The following is a 14,535-nucleotide window of genomic DNA, read 5'->3' as shown; positions in this document are numbered from 1 at the left end:
AATAAAACATAACACGCATGGATCTACATACCATATTTTGTGTATCAGAGACGTGGGACAAGTGACAAGGCGGATCCCACAGTAAACAAACAGTAATCCTATGTTTACTTTTCTAGAGAGACACAGTGTTAATTCTTGTTACAGGCATCCCCAACCTGTGGCCCTCCCCAATGTTTTTGGCCTACAACTCCCATGATCCCTAGCTAACAGGACCAGTGGTCAGGGATGATGGGAATTGTAGTCCAAAACATCAAGAGGGCCAAAGGTTGGGGGTGCCTGTCTTAAAGTGACCCCTTTGAAACCACCAGATTCAACATAGATTTTTAAGGTTATCCATTGTATGTCAAGATATTAATGATGACTCATAAAAAACTATAATCTATTTCTGTATTTAAACCTGAGGGCTGCAAAGAATCAAGCAGGAAAATCAATCTAGTTTCCTTCTGCAGAAGAATCTTTTGAGCATGCTATTTGGATTTACATAACTATAGGTTTGATAATGTTGTGCAGGCTTCCTCAACCTTGGGCCTCCAGATGTTTTTGGGCTGCAACTACCATCATTCCTAGTTAGCAGGACCAGTGGTCAGGGATGCTGGGAATTATAGTTTCAAAACAGCAGGAGGGCTGAAGTTGAGGAAGCCTGGTGTTGTATATCAGTTCCTGGCAAGTGTAATAAAACGGAGACAAATGGAGACTTGGCTCGCTTTTCCAAACGAGAATGAAGTATAAGAACAGGGCCTTGGAAGAGGTATCTAGTGTATTAGTCATTAGAGAAGAAGCCACAGGGAGAAAGCTTTATTTGGAAATGTTGGAGATGTAGGGAGACAAAATGGGAAGGTTTTGGCCGCTTCGCAGCAAAGCATGTTTGGAAAAAGGCGACAACTTTCACCCTAGACCAGGCATAGGCAACCTTCAGCCCTCCAGATGTTTTGGACTACAGTTCCCATCATCCCTGACCACTGGTCCTTCTAGATAGGGATCATGGGAGTTGTAGGCCAAAACATCTGGAGGGCCGAAGGTGGCCTATGCATGCCTAGACCAGTGGTGGCAAATCTTTTCGAGACCGAGTGCCCAAACCACAGCCCCAAACCACTTTATTTATCGCAAAGTGTTAACACAAAGTGCCCAGAGTTGTTGAGTTGTTGGGGTGGGTGGGTAGTGGGGTTCCCCAGAGTTGTTGTTTTGGGGGGAGACCTCTGACTCTCGTTCAAATCGGAACCAGGGAAGGCGGTGAAGGTCGAGTGCAAGTGCCTGGATGTGGTTGGAGGACGGGTCATGACTATCAGGTTGAGGTTGGATCCGGACAAGACAGAAGTCCTGTTGTAGGTGGGGGTGTGTGTGATTCCCTGGTCCTGAATGGGGCAACTGTGCCCTTGAAGGACCAGGTGTGCAGCCTGGGGGTCATTTTGGACCTATGGAGGTGCAGGTCCATTCTGTGTCCAGGGTGGCTCCATCTGGGATGCAGGATGAGACCCTTTCTGCCCACTGACTGTCTCGCCATAGTAGTGAATGCTCTAGTTTCTATCTCCCAATTGGACTACTGCAATGCGCTCTATGTGGGGCTGCCTTGGAAGGTGACCGGAAACTACAACTAATCCAGAATGCGGCAGCCAGACTGGGGACTGGGACCACTGAGACCACATAACACCCGTCTTGAAAGACCTGCGTTGGCTCCCAGGAAGTTTCCGAGCCCAATTCAAAGTGTGTTAAGAGGATGCCAGTGAGGCTGAACCTTTCTGTAAAAGGATTCAATGCTTCCCAAAAGGAAACCTTCCTCTGCGTGTCAATACAAATAAGATGCCAACAAGGTTGAACCTTTCTGTAAAATAAAGTCTGACCAAAACCATATAACACCGGTCCTGAAAGACCTATGTTGGCTCTCAGAACGTTTCTGGTCCCAATTCAAAGTGTCGGTGTTGACCTTGAAAGCCCTAAATGGCCTCGGCCCAGTAGGCCTGAAGGAGCGTCTCCACCCTGGTCCCTCTCCCTTCTGGCGATTCCCTCCCTGCTAGAAGCCAAGTTACAGGGAACCAGGCAGAGGGCCTTCTCAGTAGTGGTGCCTGCCCTGTGGAATGCCCTCCCGTCAGATGTCAAAGGAATAAAGAACGATTAGAAGACATCTGAAGGCAGCCCTGTTTAGGGTGAATGACAGATGTTTTCATGTATTTCTAACCTTCCATTGGAAGCCGCCCAGAGTGGCTGGGGAAACCCAGCCAGATGGGCGGGGTAGAAACCATAAATCATCATCATCATCATCAACAACAACAACAACTAGTTCAGAACAAGAATCCTGTCCCCTCCTGCAATTTCTAGTGTCTGGTGCTCAGAAACTTTACTGCCTCTAGCCCTGCGTTTTATTATTTCTGCATCCACTTGGCCCTTTCGTTGGGCTGCCTCCCCATTAAGGAATTTTTCCTGCTTGGCAGGGGGTTGGACTCGATGGCCCTTGTGGTCTCTTCCAACTCTATGATTCTATGATTCTTATATGCCAATTTCATATGAAACATTACCCCGAAGTGAGGTTCTGATGCCCTTCTTTGCTTGCTGTTGATTGCCACTGAAATTATCTGTTTGGTGATCGTGACTAATGGTTCATCCATGCGGGGGCCCTTTTAAGCAGCGTTGAGTGACAGGAGGAAGAAGAAGAAGAAGAAGAAGAGTTTGGATTTGATATCCCGCCTTTCACTCCCCTTCAGGAGTCTCAAAGCGGCTAACATTCTCCTTTCCCTTCCTCCCCCACAACAAACACTCTGTGAGGTGAGTGGGGCTGAGAGACTTCAGAGAAGTGTGACTGGCCCAAGGTCACCCAGCAGCTGCATGTGGAGGAGCGGAGACGCGAACCCGGTTCCCCAGATTACTAGACTACCGCTCTTAACCACTACACCACACTGGCTCTCAACATGAGAATGCCACCATTCATCCATTCTCCCACCCCCTTTCCATTTATGGCAGGAGCATTAAGACTAAGGAAAAGCTTTGGAAAACACAACACATACTCACCGTGCAAAGCCATGGATTGGGAAAACAGAGCTTCAGCCTTGATGGAGAGCAACTTGTGCGAGTTCAATGAAGCACTCTGAAGGAAACGTTCCAAGGCCGAAGCCCAGAATTGGTTTAGGCTGTAGGTCAGGCATTCCCAACCTCTGGCCCTCCAGATGTTTTGGACTACAGTTCCCATCATTCTTGACAACTGGTCCTGTTAGCTAGGGATCATGGGAGTTGTAGGCCAAGTTGTAGGCCTGCAGGTTGGGGGTGCCAGCTTTAGGTGAACACAGCCTTCTGTTTAACAGTTTCAATACAGGATCTCCAAGCAGCTGTCTTCTGAAAAAATAATTTTGGAAATAGACTTGAAAGGGAAGTGGCTGAATTGCAACTTATCACTCAGCTGAAAACTATGGAGAGACCTGGTCTGAATGGAGATATTGAATTCCTGTCTCTTTACACACGCTAAAGCTATTTTGAGTCATCTGCATACCATCCCTTGCTTTTTCAGTCATTCATAGTCGCTAGCAGGCTGACCATCCCCACTGAGTCCTACGACCCCCGCCCCACCCTCCCACTATATATCAGGGTCTGGGGACTCCCCTCCCTCTGTATATCAGGGTCTGGGGACTCCCCTCCCTCTATATATCAGGGTCTGGGGACTCCCCTCCCTCTATATATCAGGGTCTGGGGACTCCCCTCCCTCTATATATCAGGGTCTGGGGACTCCCCTCTCTCTGTATATCAGGGTCTGGGGACTCCCCTCCCTGTATATATCAGGGTCCGGGGACTCCCCTCCCTCTATATATCAGGGTCTGGGGACTCCCCTCCCTCTATATATATCAGGGTCTGGGAACTCCCCTCCCACTATATATCAGGGTCTGGGGACTCCCCTCCCTCTGTATATCAGGGTCTGGGGACTCCCCTCCCTCTATATATCAGGGTCTGGGGACTCCCCTCTATATATCAGGGTCTGGGGACTCCCCTCCCTCTATATATCAGGGTCTGGGGACTCCCCTCCCTCTATATATTAGGGTCTGGGGACTTCTCCTCCCTCTATATATCAGGGTCTGGGGACACCCCTCCCTCTATATATCAGGGTCCGGGGACTCCCCTCCCACTATATATCAGGGTCCGGGGACTCCCCTCCCTCTATATATCAGGGTCTGGGGACTCCCCTCTATATATCAGGGTCTGGGGACTCCCCTCCCTCTATATATCAGGGTCTGGGGACTCCCCTCCCTCTATATATCAGGGTCTGGGGACTCTCCTCCCACTATATATCAGGGTCTGGGGACTCCCATCCCACTATATATCAGGGTCCGGGGACTCCCCTCCCTCTATATATCAGGGTCCGGGGACTTCCCTCCCTCTATATATCAGGGTCTGGGGACTCCCCTCCCTCTATATATAAGGGTGCGGTGATTCCCCTCCCTCTATATATCAGGGTCTGGGGACTCCCCTCCCTCTATATATCAGGGTCTGGGGACTCCCCTCCCTCTATATATCAGGGTCTGGGGACTCCCCTCCCTCTATATATCAGGGTCTGGGGACCCCCTCCCACTATATCTCAGGGTCTGGGGACTCCCCTCCCTCTATATAACAGGGTCTGGGGACTCCCCTCCCTCTATATATCAGGGTCCGGGGACTCCCCTCCCTCTATATATCAGGGTCTAGGGACTCCCCTCCCACTATATATAAGGGTCTGGGGACTCCCCTCCCTCTATATATCAAGGTCTGGGACTTCCCTCCCACTATATATCAGGGTCCCGGGACTCCCCTTCCTCTATATATCAGGGTCCGGGGACTCCCCTCCCTCTTTATATCAGGGTATAGGGACTCCCCTCCCACTATATATAAGGGTCTGGGGACTCCCCTCCCTCTATATATCAGGGTCTGGGGACTCCCCTCCCTCTATATATCAGGGTCTAGGGACTCCCCTCCCTCTATATATCAGGGTCTGGGGACTCCCCTCCCACTATATATCAGGGTCCCGGGACTCCCCTTCCTCTATATATCAGGGTCCGGGGACTCCCCTCCCTCTATATATCAGGGTCCGGGGACTCCCCTCCCTCTATATATCAGGGTATAGGGACTCCCCTCTATATATCAGGGTCTGGGGACTCCCCTCCCTCTATATATCAGGGTCTGGGGACCCCCTCCCTCTATATATCAAGGTCTGGGACTTCCCTCCCTCTATATATCAGGGTCTGGGGACTCCCCTCCCTCTATATATCAGGGTCTGGGGACTCCCCTCCCACTATATATCAGGGTCCCGAGACTCCCCTTCCTCTATATATCAGGGTCCGGGGACTCCCCTCCCTCTATATATCAGGGTCCGGGGACTCCCCTCCCTCTATATATCAGGGTCTAGGGACTCCCCTCCCACTATATATGAGGGTCCGGGGACTCCCCTCCCTCTATATATCAAGGTCTGGGACTTCCCTCCCTCTATATATCAGGGTCTGGAGACTCCCCTCCCACTATATATCAGGGTCCCGGGACTCCCCTTCCTCTATATATCAGGGTCTGGGGTCTCCCCTCCCTCTATATATCAGGGTCCCGGGACTCCCCTCCCTATATATATCAGGGTCTGGGGACTCCCCTCCCACTATATATAAGGGTCTGGGGACTCCCCTCCCTCTATATATCAGGGTCTGGGGACCCCCTCCCTCTATATATCAAGGTCTGGGACTTCCCTCCCTCTATATATCAGGGTCTGGGGACTCCCCTCCCTCTATATATCAGGGTCTGGGGACTCCCCTCCCTTTATATATCAGGGTCTGGGACTCCCCTCCCACTATATATAAGGGTCTGGGGACTCCCCTCCCTCTATATATCAGGGTCTGGGGACTCCCCTCCCTCTATATATCAGGGTCTGGGGACCCCCTCCCTGTATATATCAAGGTCTGGGACTCCCCTCCCTCTATATATCAGGGTCCGGGGACTCCCCTCCCTCTATATATCAGGGTCCGGGGACTCCCCTCCCTCTATATATCAGGGTCCGGGGACTCCCCTCCCACTATATATCAGGGTCTGGGGACTCCCCTCCCTCTATATATCAGGGTCTGGGGACTCCCCTCCCTCTATATATCAGGGTCCGGGGACTCCCCTCCCTCTATATATCAGGGTCCGGGGACTCCCCTCTATATATCAGGGTCCGGGGACTCCCCTCCCTCTATATATCAGGGTCTGGGGACTCCCCTCCCTCTATATATCAGGGTCTGGGGACTTCTGTTTCCCTGTATCTATAGAAGGGCGCCTGCACACGAAAGCTTCAACCAAGAACAGACTGAGTTGGTCTATTAAGGTGCTGCTGAACCATTTTTTAATTTTTTCCTGTTTAACAATTCACTTGGAAGACAAAGGCGGCGAAATAATTTGATGCAGGCCAGAAAGAGAGTGAGCGGCCTCCCCACCGCTTCTTGGCCACGGTGGGAGAGAACTCTGCCCCTTCCACCCCATTCCTCTCCTGCCAGCCTTCTTGGTGGAAGGTGATTTTTATTTTTTCCTGCAGAGCCGTGGAGCTTGGCCACAGTTACTCACCGTGCACTGGGAACCTCAAAGCTGGATTACAGCAGTGCGCTCCTTGAGGTGGGCTTGGAGGCTGCAGCTGGAGCAGAACTGCGTGCCTAGGTTGTTTTAGGGGCAAACTGTCATCAGCAGATGATCTAAATACTATTATGTATGTAGTACATTAACTGATTTACCCCATTAAATATTATACATACATTATCCAATGTATAAGACATAATACATATATGTTTAATTTTGCATTGTATATTTACCCCATGAATATCCTAATATAACCTAATACCAGTATATTTTACATAATACCTAAGAGCTGACTGTACATAACATTATATACCAGACAACTATTATTAAGGTATTATAACCTCTTCATTTGATTTAAGAACGTTTTATATATATATATGTAGTGCATTACTGTATAAACTCATGAATATCCATTAATCATTACTCTCCATAATCTTACATTCAGACATTACCTGATATCATAGATGTTAGTATCTCAGCTCACAGTCAGAGGTACCTGGCCTCCCCCGAGGCAATTGAGTGAGATACTGTGTTTACCTTCCGTCTGCAACTCCCGGCAGGCTAGGTAAACAAACCGGCAATTCTTCTCATTAGACGTGAGAAAGAACACACCCTCTGCTTCTCTGCTTCTCTCTCCCTCCCTGCATTCTCCCAGGGAGGGGAAATGAGACAGACAGGAGTCCTTTTACATGTTTTATTCCTGTCACTCAGCAGTACATAGAAATGTGACTGCACCCTTCAGACTCCATCAGAAGAGTCACATGACACTCTGAGCTAACATCCGGTGCTCAGTACAGAGAATAGGCTCCACCTTTTCCCCAGCAGTACATTGGAAGACAACAACATCCTGTTTTGCATTCCAGCCATCTGGAGCTGGCTTTTGCCTTGGTGCTTTTTCCTGACAATATAATCATAGAATCATAGAGTTGGAAGAGACCACAAGGGCCATCGAGTCCAACCCCCTGCCAAGCAGGAAACACCATCAGAGCACTCCTGACATATGGTTGTCAAGCCTCTGCTTAAAGACCTCCAAAGAAGGAGACTCCACCACACTCCTTGGTAGCAAATTCCACTGTCGAACAACTCTTACTGTCAGGAAGTTCTTCCTAATGTTTAGGTGGAATCTTCTTTCTTGTAGTTTGGATCCATTGCTCCGTGTCCGCTTCTCTGGAGCAGCAGAAAACAACCTTTCTCCCTCCTCTATGTGACATCCTTTTATATATTTGAACATGGCTCATCATATCACGCCTTAACCTCCTCTTCTCCAGGCTAAACATGCCCAGCTCCCTTAGCCGTTCCTCATAAGGCATCGTTTCCAGGCCTTTGACCATTTTGGTTGCCCTCCTCTGGACACGTTCCAGTTTGTCAGTGTCCTTCTTGAACTGTGGTGCCCAGAACTGGACACAGTACTCCAGGTGAGGTCTGACCAGAGCAGAATACAGTGGCACTATTACTTCCCTTGATCTAGATGCTATACTCCTATTGATGCAGCCCAGAATTGCATTGGCTTTTTTTAGCTGCCGTGTCAATTTCTCTTCAATACAGAAGTACTTTCTATACCCGGTTATTTATTAATCCGGCATATTTGAAGGAAACCAAAATGCTTCTTTACAAAGTTATGGTACTACCAACTTTACTATATGCTTGTGAAACATGGACCACTTATCAATGCCATCTCCAACTCCTCAAAAGTTTCCATCAACAGGGTCTCCGAAAATTTTTACACATCACCTGGGAAGACAGGCGAACTAATATCAGTGTAGTAGAAGAAGCAAAGACTGTCATTGTCGAAGCAACGACCCTTCAACTTTGGACCGGTCATGTGGCCTTCCAAAGCAACAACTCTATTCCAAACTTAAAAATGGAAAGCTTAATGCCGGTGGTCCACAAAAGAGGTTGAAAGATCTCAAGGCAAATTTCAAAAATGTAGTACAGTGGTACCTTGGGTTACATACACTTCAGGTTACAGACTCCACTAGCCCAGAAATAGTACCTCGGCTTAAGAACTTGGCTTCAGGATGAGAAATTGTGCTCCAGTGGCATGGCGGCAGCAGGCAGCTCCGTTAGCTAAAGTGGTGCTTCAGGTTAAGAACAGTTTCAGGTTAAGAATGTACCTCCGGAACGAATTAAGTACTTAACCCGAGGTACCACTATATAAACACCGACAACTATATAAACACCGACAACTGGGAAACACTGGCCTGCGAGAGCTCCAGTTGGAGAACAGCCTTGACCAAAAGCGTCCTGGGCTTTGAAGACACTCAAACTTGGGACGCGAGGGAGAAACGGGCGAGGAAGAAGGAACCTTCACCGGGATCAACTCCCGCCCAGAAACCCCACTGTGGAAGGACGTGTGGATCCGGAATTGGCCTCCACTGCCACTTATGGGCTCACTGCTAAAATCCGTGTTGATGGAAGACAATCTGACCCAGCTATGAGGGATCACCAAAGAAGAAGACCCTTGAGGTGGGCTTGGAGGCTGCAGCTGGTGCAGAACTCGCGACTAGGTTGTTTTAGGGTCCAAGTGCCACCAGCATCCAACCCTTTGTCTTCAGGGTTTGCCCAGGCTGCCAATCTGCTTCCCGGCCAGATTCAAGGTGTTGGTACTAACCTAAAGAGCCCTGTACAGCTGTTTGAGCTGCTATCTAGTATATCTCCTTAAGACAGGCATGGCCAAACTTGGCCCTCCAGCTGTTTTGGGACTACAACTCCCATCATCCCTGACCACTGGTCCTGTGATGAGAGTTGTAGTCCCCAAACAGCTGGAGTTTGCCTATGCCTGACATAGGCGCTGGAGGTGATGAATCAGTAAGTAATAAGAATAAATAAAAAAATTCCTTCCAGTAGCACCTTAAAGACCAACTAAGTTAGTTCCTTCCAGTAGCACCTTAAAGACCAACTAAGTTAGTTCTTGGTATGAGCTTTCGTGTGCATGCACACTTCTTCAGATACACTGAAACAGAAGTTGCCAGATCCTTCTATATAGTGAGAAGGTGGGGAGGGGTATTACTCAGAAGGGTGGTGGGAATGGGAGATTGGCAGATAGCTGAGATGAGCCTGTTGACGACTCTTAACGACTGTAATAGGTCTTACAGGAAAAGGCAAGGGGTGAGAAGGTGAGAAATGGCTTAGTCATGTATAATGGGATAAGAATCCAATGTCTTTGTTCAAACCAGGTCTCTCCATGGTTTTAAGTTTGGTAATGAGTTGCAATTCAGCAGCTTCTCTTTCCAGTCTATTTCTGAAATTCCTTTGTAGTAAAACAGCTACTTTGAGATCTTGTATAGAATGTCCTGGGAGATTGAAGTGTTCTCCTACTGGTTTCTTTGTTTTGTGATTCTTGATGTCAGATTTATGTCCGTTTATTCTTTGGCGTAAGGTTTGGCCTGTTTGTCCAATATAGAGAGCTGAAGGACACTGTTGGCATTTGATGGCATACACAATGTTAGACGATGAGCAATTGAATAGTCCCGAGATGGTATGTGTGATGTTGTTGGGGCCAGTAATGATGTTGTCCGGGTGTATGTGGCAGCAAAGTTGGCATCTGGGTTTATTGCAGGCCCTGGTGCCAGTGTCTGTGTTAAGTCTGGTTGTAGTATTATTGTGGGTTAGGAGTTGTTTAAGATTGGGTGGCTGTCTGTAGGAAATGAAAGGTCTTCCTCCCAGAGCTTGAGAAAGAGATGTATGGAAGGCAATTAATCTGGGGGCCCTGTTCTGCAGTGGTTCCACTCCTTCCTCCTTATAGCACTTTTTTACAACAGTGAAATAGAAGAGGGAAATTTGCTCAGAAATCTTTACTCATCGAAATTATAAGGATCAACAGAGCTTAGAAAATTACTGTATATTTCAACAGCCTTAAGAACTACTTAGCAAGGGAAATCATACCTAAACTGGGAGCTGGGGGCCCTGTAATACAGTGGTTCGGCTGCTTCCTCCTGGGCCGTGTCCAGAAAGTGTGTGTGGGGGGGAACCCCTGGGCTCTCACTTGTGGGGTGCCTCTTCCCCCATGCTTTTAAACATCTATATGAAGCTTCTGGGAGACATCATCAGGGGGGTTGGGCTGGGCTGGGGGTTCATCAGTATGCAGATGATACCCAGCTCTACCTCTCTTTTAAATCAGAACCAGTGAAGGCGGTGAGGGGGACAGGGGTGAGGCTGGTGTGGAGGACTCCCTGGTCCTGAATGGGGCAACTGTACCCCTGAAGGACCAGCTGCGCAGCCTGGGGGTGATCTTGGACCCAAGGAGGCACAGGTCTATTCTGTGTCCAGCGCAGCACCATCTGCAATGCAGGATGAGACCCTACCTGCCCAGAGTGGCACATGCTCTGGTTATCCCCCGCTTGGACTACTGCCATGCACTCTACATGGGTCTGCTTTGGAAGGTGACCCAAAAACTGCAACTAATTCAGAATGCGGCAGCCAGGCTGGTGACTGGGAGTGGCCGCCAAGACCACATAACACCAGTCTTGAGAGACCTGCACTGGCTCCCCGTACGTTTCCGAGCCCAATTCAAAGTGTGTTAAGAGGATGCTGGCGAGGCAGGCTGAACCTTTCTGTAAACATGGATTTCATTCTTCCCAAAAGGAAACCTTCCTCTGCGGGTCAATTTGAAGAGGATGCCAGCACCTTTCTGTAAAATTAAGTCTTACTGAGACCATAAAACACCAGTCCTGAGAGGACTTCCAGGTTAGTGCCATCAGCTAATGGCGGATTTCCTCCGATCTCCGGAGGGAATTGGCTCCGCAGGAGTTGGGTCTAGCTGCTGCGGCGATGTGGGGACCCTTAAAAATCACAGGCGGTGAAGCCTGTGAACCTGGTGACTCGGCGGGCACCATTTGCGCCCCCCCGACCCGCGAAGGAGCCTTTTTAAAGGCTTCGGAACGGGGGAACGCGGTGCTGAGAGTCAACTGCTTCTCCTGCAGAGTGAAGCCGCATGCCATGGTCGGAGAGCGCTGACTTCTTCTTATGAACAATTGGACTCTAAAGCAGCAGTGAGTAGTACGGAAATTGGACTTGTAAAGAATTTTATTTATTTTTTGAATTAGGCACGATCGGGGAAGGCGCAAATAGGAAGTCCGTCTCCCCGTCTTATATATAATCTAAAGCAAGGACCAGCTAACTAAGGTCGAGAGGATTTTTTCTTTTTTATTGGGTAAAGACATTAATTTCACGATTTGGCAGTTTAAGTAATCTTACTGGAGGATAAGAGCTAATTTTGGGAGCTGAAGTGCCACCCCCCCCCCGGACCCAGGAGTGATCCGCGAGAGAGCCTGCTGAAGAGATATTGAAGAGTTTGACAGCTGTCAAATTAGCTGTCAAGACGGGAAAAGAGAACTTTGTTTTATACTGTCTCTGCTGGTTATATCCGTTACAATTTGGCTATATTTTGTTGAAAATAAGGAAAAACTGATACAAACTAACTTGATTTTTGGATTTGAACCGGAAAGAATACTAAGTAACCAAAATCCCTCTAGAGGGGGTTTTGGGACATTACAAGAATGGCTGAAGGAGGGAAAATTCAAGCTAAATTGGACAGAGTGTTCTTTCTCTTGGGAAAGTTACAAGGCCAAATTGATGTTTTGGCTACCAACGTTGCAACTCTGGACTTAACAGTAAACAAATTCACTGAATTCGATAAGGACTTGATCCAGGAAGTTCATGCAGCTGGACAAGAGGAGAAATTTGAGAACTTTGAGAGTGTGGAGAAAGAGACACATGTTGTTTCTGAGGAAAAGGAAGGAGGAGATGTAATGTTGCAGATGACAAAGGAGAGCCAGAGGCCTGACATGATGGTTACAAAGGAAAATAAGAACTTGATGATGAAAATCTGGTCTGAGCTCGAGATTGAAGAATGGAGAGATCTCCTTATGTGGAGATCTGAAGACCCAAGGATTACAAATTTGATTAAGGTGAAAGTTGGAGCTTTGGGGACATTTAGACTTGAAAGGAATAAGAAACAAGATTTAGGCTCCACTTTTAAGTATGGAGGTCTAGATGGAAGAAACATTGTCCCTTTCGGGCCAGAGCGTCTCCAAGATCTGGTGTTTAATACTAAGGACTATCCTAAAAACCGGCAGAGAGGAACTGAGAGAGAATTGAGAGCCTCGGACGTGAGATCTCCAGGCTGATAGCAGATTAAGACTGATGGACATTTGTTGGGGATTGAAACCGGGAAAGGGGGCAGGGTGGGGTTTGGGGATCCAAAGGGTGCATAATTATAATCCATCTTTTTTCTTTTTATTCTGTTTTGTTACTAGTATGAAAAGTGGGAAATTCGTGGAAGAGAATTTGGGTCGACTTTAGAAAAAGGATTTAAGATTTAATACTGAACATTGATGCATAAATTTTGATGTTGTAAAAATGGTCTTTTAAATTGAACTAAATATAAAAAAGTTAAAAATTGGGGATAAGAACTTGTCGAATTAACAATTTGAATTGGAATATAAGAAGGGGAGGGGTGGGGAAGTCAGAGAAATATGTTATAGAAAAAGAAGGGTTCTAAAATGTGAAATGGAAAATTCTTAATAAATATCTATTAAAAACAAAACAAAACACCAGTCCTGAGAGACCTGCATTGGCTCCCAGTACGTTTCCAAGCACAATTCAAAGTGTTGGTGCTGACCTTGAAAGCCCTCAATGGGCTCGGCCCAGTAGACCTGAAGGAGCGGCTAACAGATTGAGGTTGAATCCCGGCAAGACAGAAGTACTGTTTTGGGGGGGACAGGGGGCGGGTTGGTATGGGGGACTCCCTAGTCCTGGATGGGACAACTCTGCCCCTGAAGGGCCAGCTGTGCAGGTCCATTCTGTGTCTAGGGCAGCTCCATCTGGGATGCAGGCGGAGTCCGCCCCCTGCCCGCCGCCTGCCTGGCCAGAATGGTCAGGATCCAACCTCAACCTGTTAGCCACCATCCATCCTCCAACTGTCACAAATGATCCTTTCCATAGAGGCCATAATACGTGGTCCTTAGTCCTCAATCTCATATACATAACTTCAGATCCTATGGGTAACATCATATTATCCTTTTTTCCTTCTACTTTATCAGCAATTTCCCATCTTTGCCTAATCTCTTGTCTTCTCTTCTCTCCTTTTTGGCTTTGTGCCTTCATTTATCCTTGATTTTGCTGCTGTGCCTGGGCCTGTGTATAAGCTACCTCGAAAGGGAGCAGGGCGTATTTAGGATACCAGCTGTAATGATAATTTGCAGCATCTAAAATTTGCAGTCTCCGCTCCTCCACATGCAGCTGCTGGGTGACCTTGGGCCAGTCACACTTCTTTGAAGTCGCTCAGCCCCACTCACCTCACAGAGTGTTTGTTGTGGGGGAGGAAGGGAGATTGTTAGCCGCTTTGAGACTCCTTAAAGGGAGTGAAAGGCGGGATATCAAATCCAAACTCTTCTTCTTCATCTAAAATTTGCAGACGCCTCTGATATTGAGAAGCAATAGTTAGTTTATATAGTTTATACTGTTAACCCATGGGTAGGTAACCTAAGGCATGGGGGCCGGATGCAGCCCCATCGCCTTCTCAATTCAGCCTGCAGATGGTCTGGGAATCAGTGTGTTTTTACATGAGTAGAATGTGTGCTTTGATTTAAAATGCATCTCTGGGTTATTTGTGGGACATAGGAATACGTTCATCCCCCCCCCCAATCTAGTTCGCCCCCCCACAAGGTCTGAGGAACAGGGGCCAGCTAATGGCTGAAAAAGTTTGCTGACCCCTGAGTTAGTTTATACAGTTAGTTTATACAGGTTACATTTGTTGGAAGCAGGACTCTCAGAAAGAGTCCCATCCTGTGAATAAAACAGTATTTAAACAGCATTCAAAATGCTTGACATCAGGCTTCCTCAGCCTCAACCCTCCAGATTTTTATGGCCTACAACTCCCAAGATCCCACTAGCAGGGCCAGTGGTCAGGGATGATGGGAATTGTAGTCTCAAAACATCTGGAGGGCTGAGGTTGAGGAAGTCTGCTCTACATAAGAAATCAAACAACAAACATTT

At 47.8% G+C, this 14,535-nt stretch overlaps 1 protein-coding gene across 1 annotated transcript in view; it reads left to right on the top strand.

The window, feature by feature from the left end:
• FHL1 (four and a half LIM domains 1) overlaps positions 1-14,535 on the top strand; it is a 71,488-nt gene that overhangs the window by 21,954 nt on the left and 34,999 nt on the right. The window lies entirely within an intron of this gene.

The sequence above is a fragment of the Podarcis vaucheri genome, assembly GCF_965113315.1.
Source record: "Podarcis vaucheri genome assembly, chromosome: Z".
Lineage (NCBI taxonomy): Eukaryota > Metazoa > Chordata > Lepidosauria > Squamata > Lacertidae > Podarcis > Podarcis vaucheri.
Note: the sequence above shows the minus strand (reverse complement) of the source record. Positions and strands in the feature narration are given on the sequence as shown.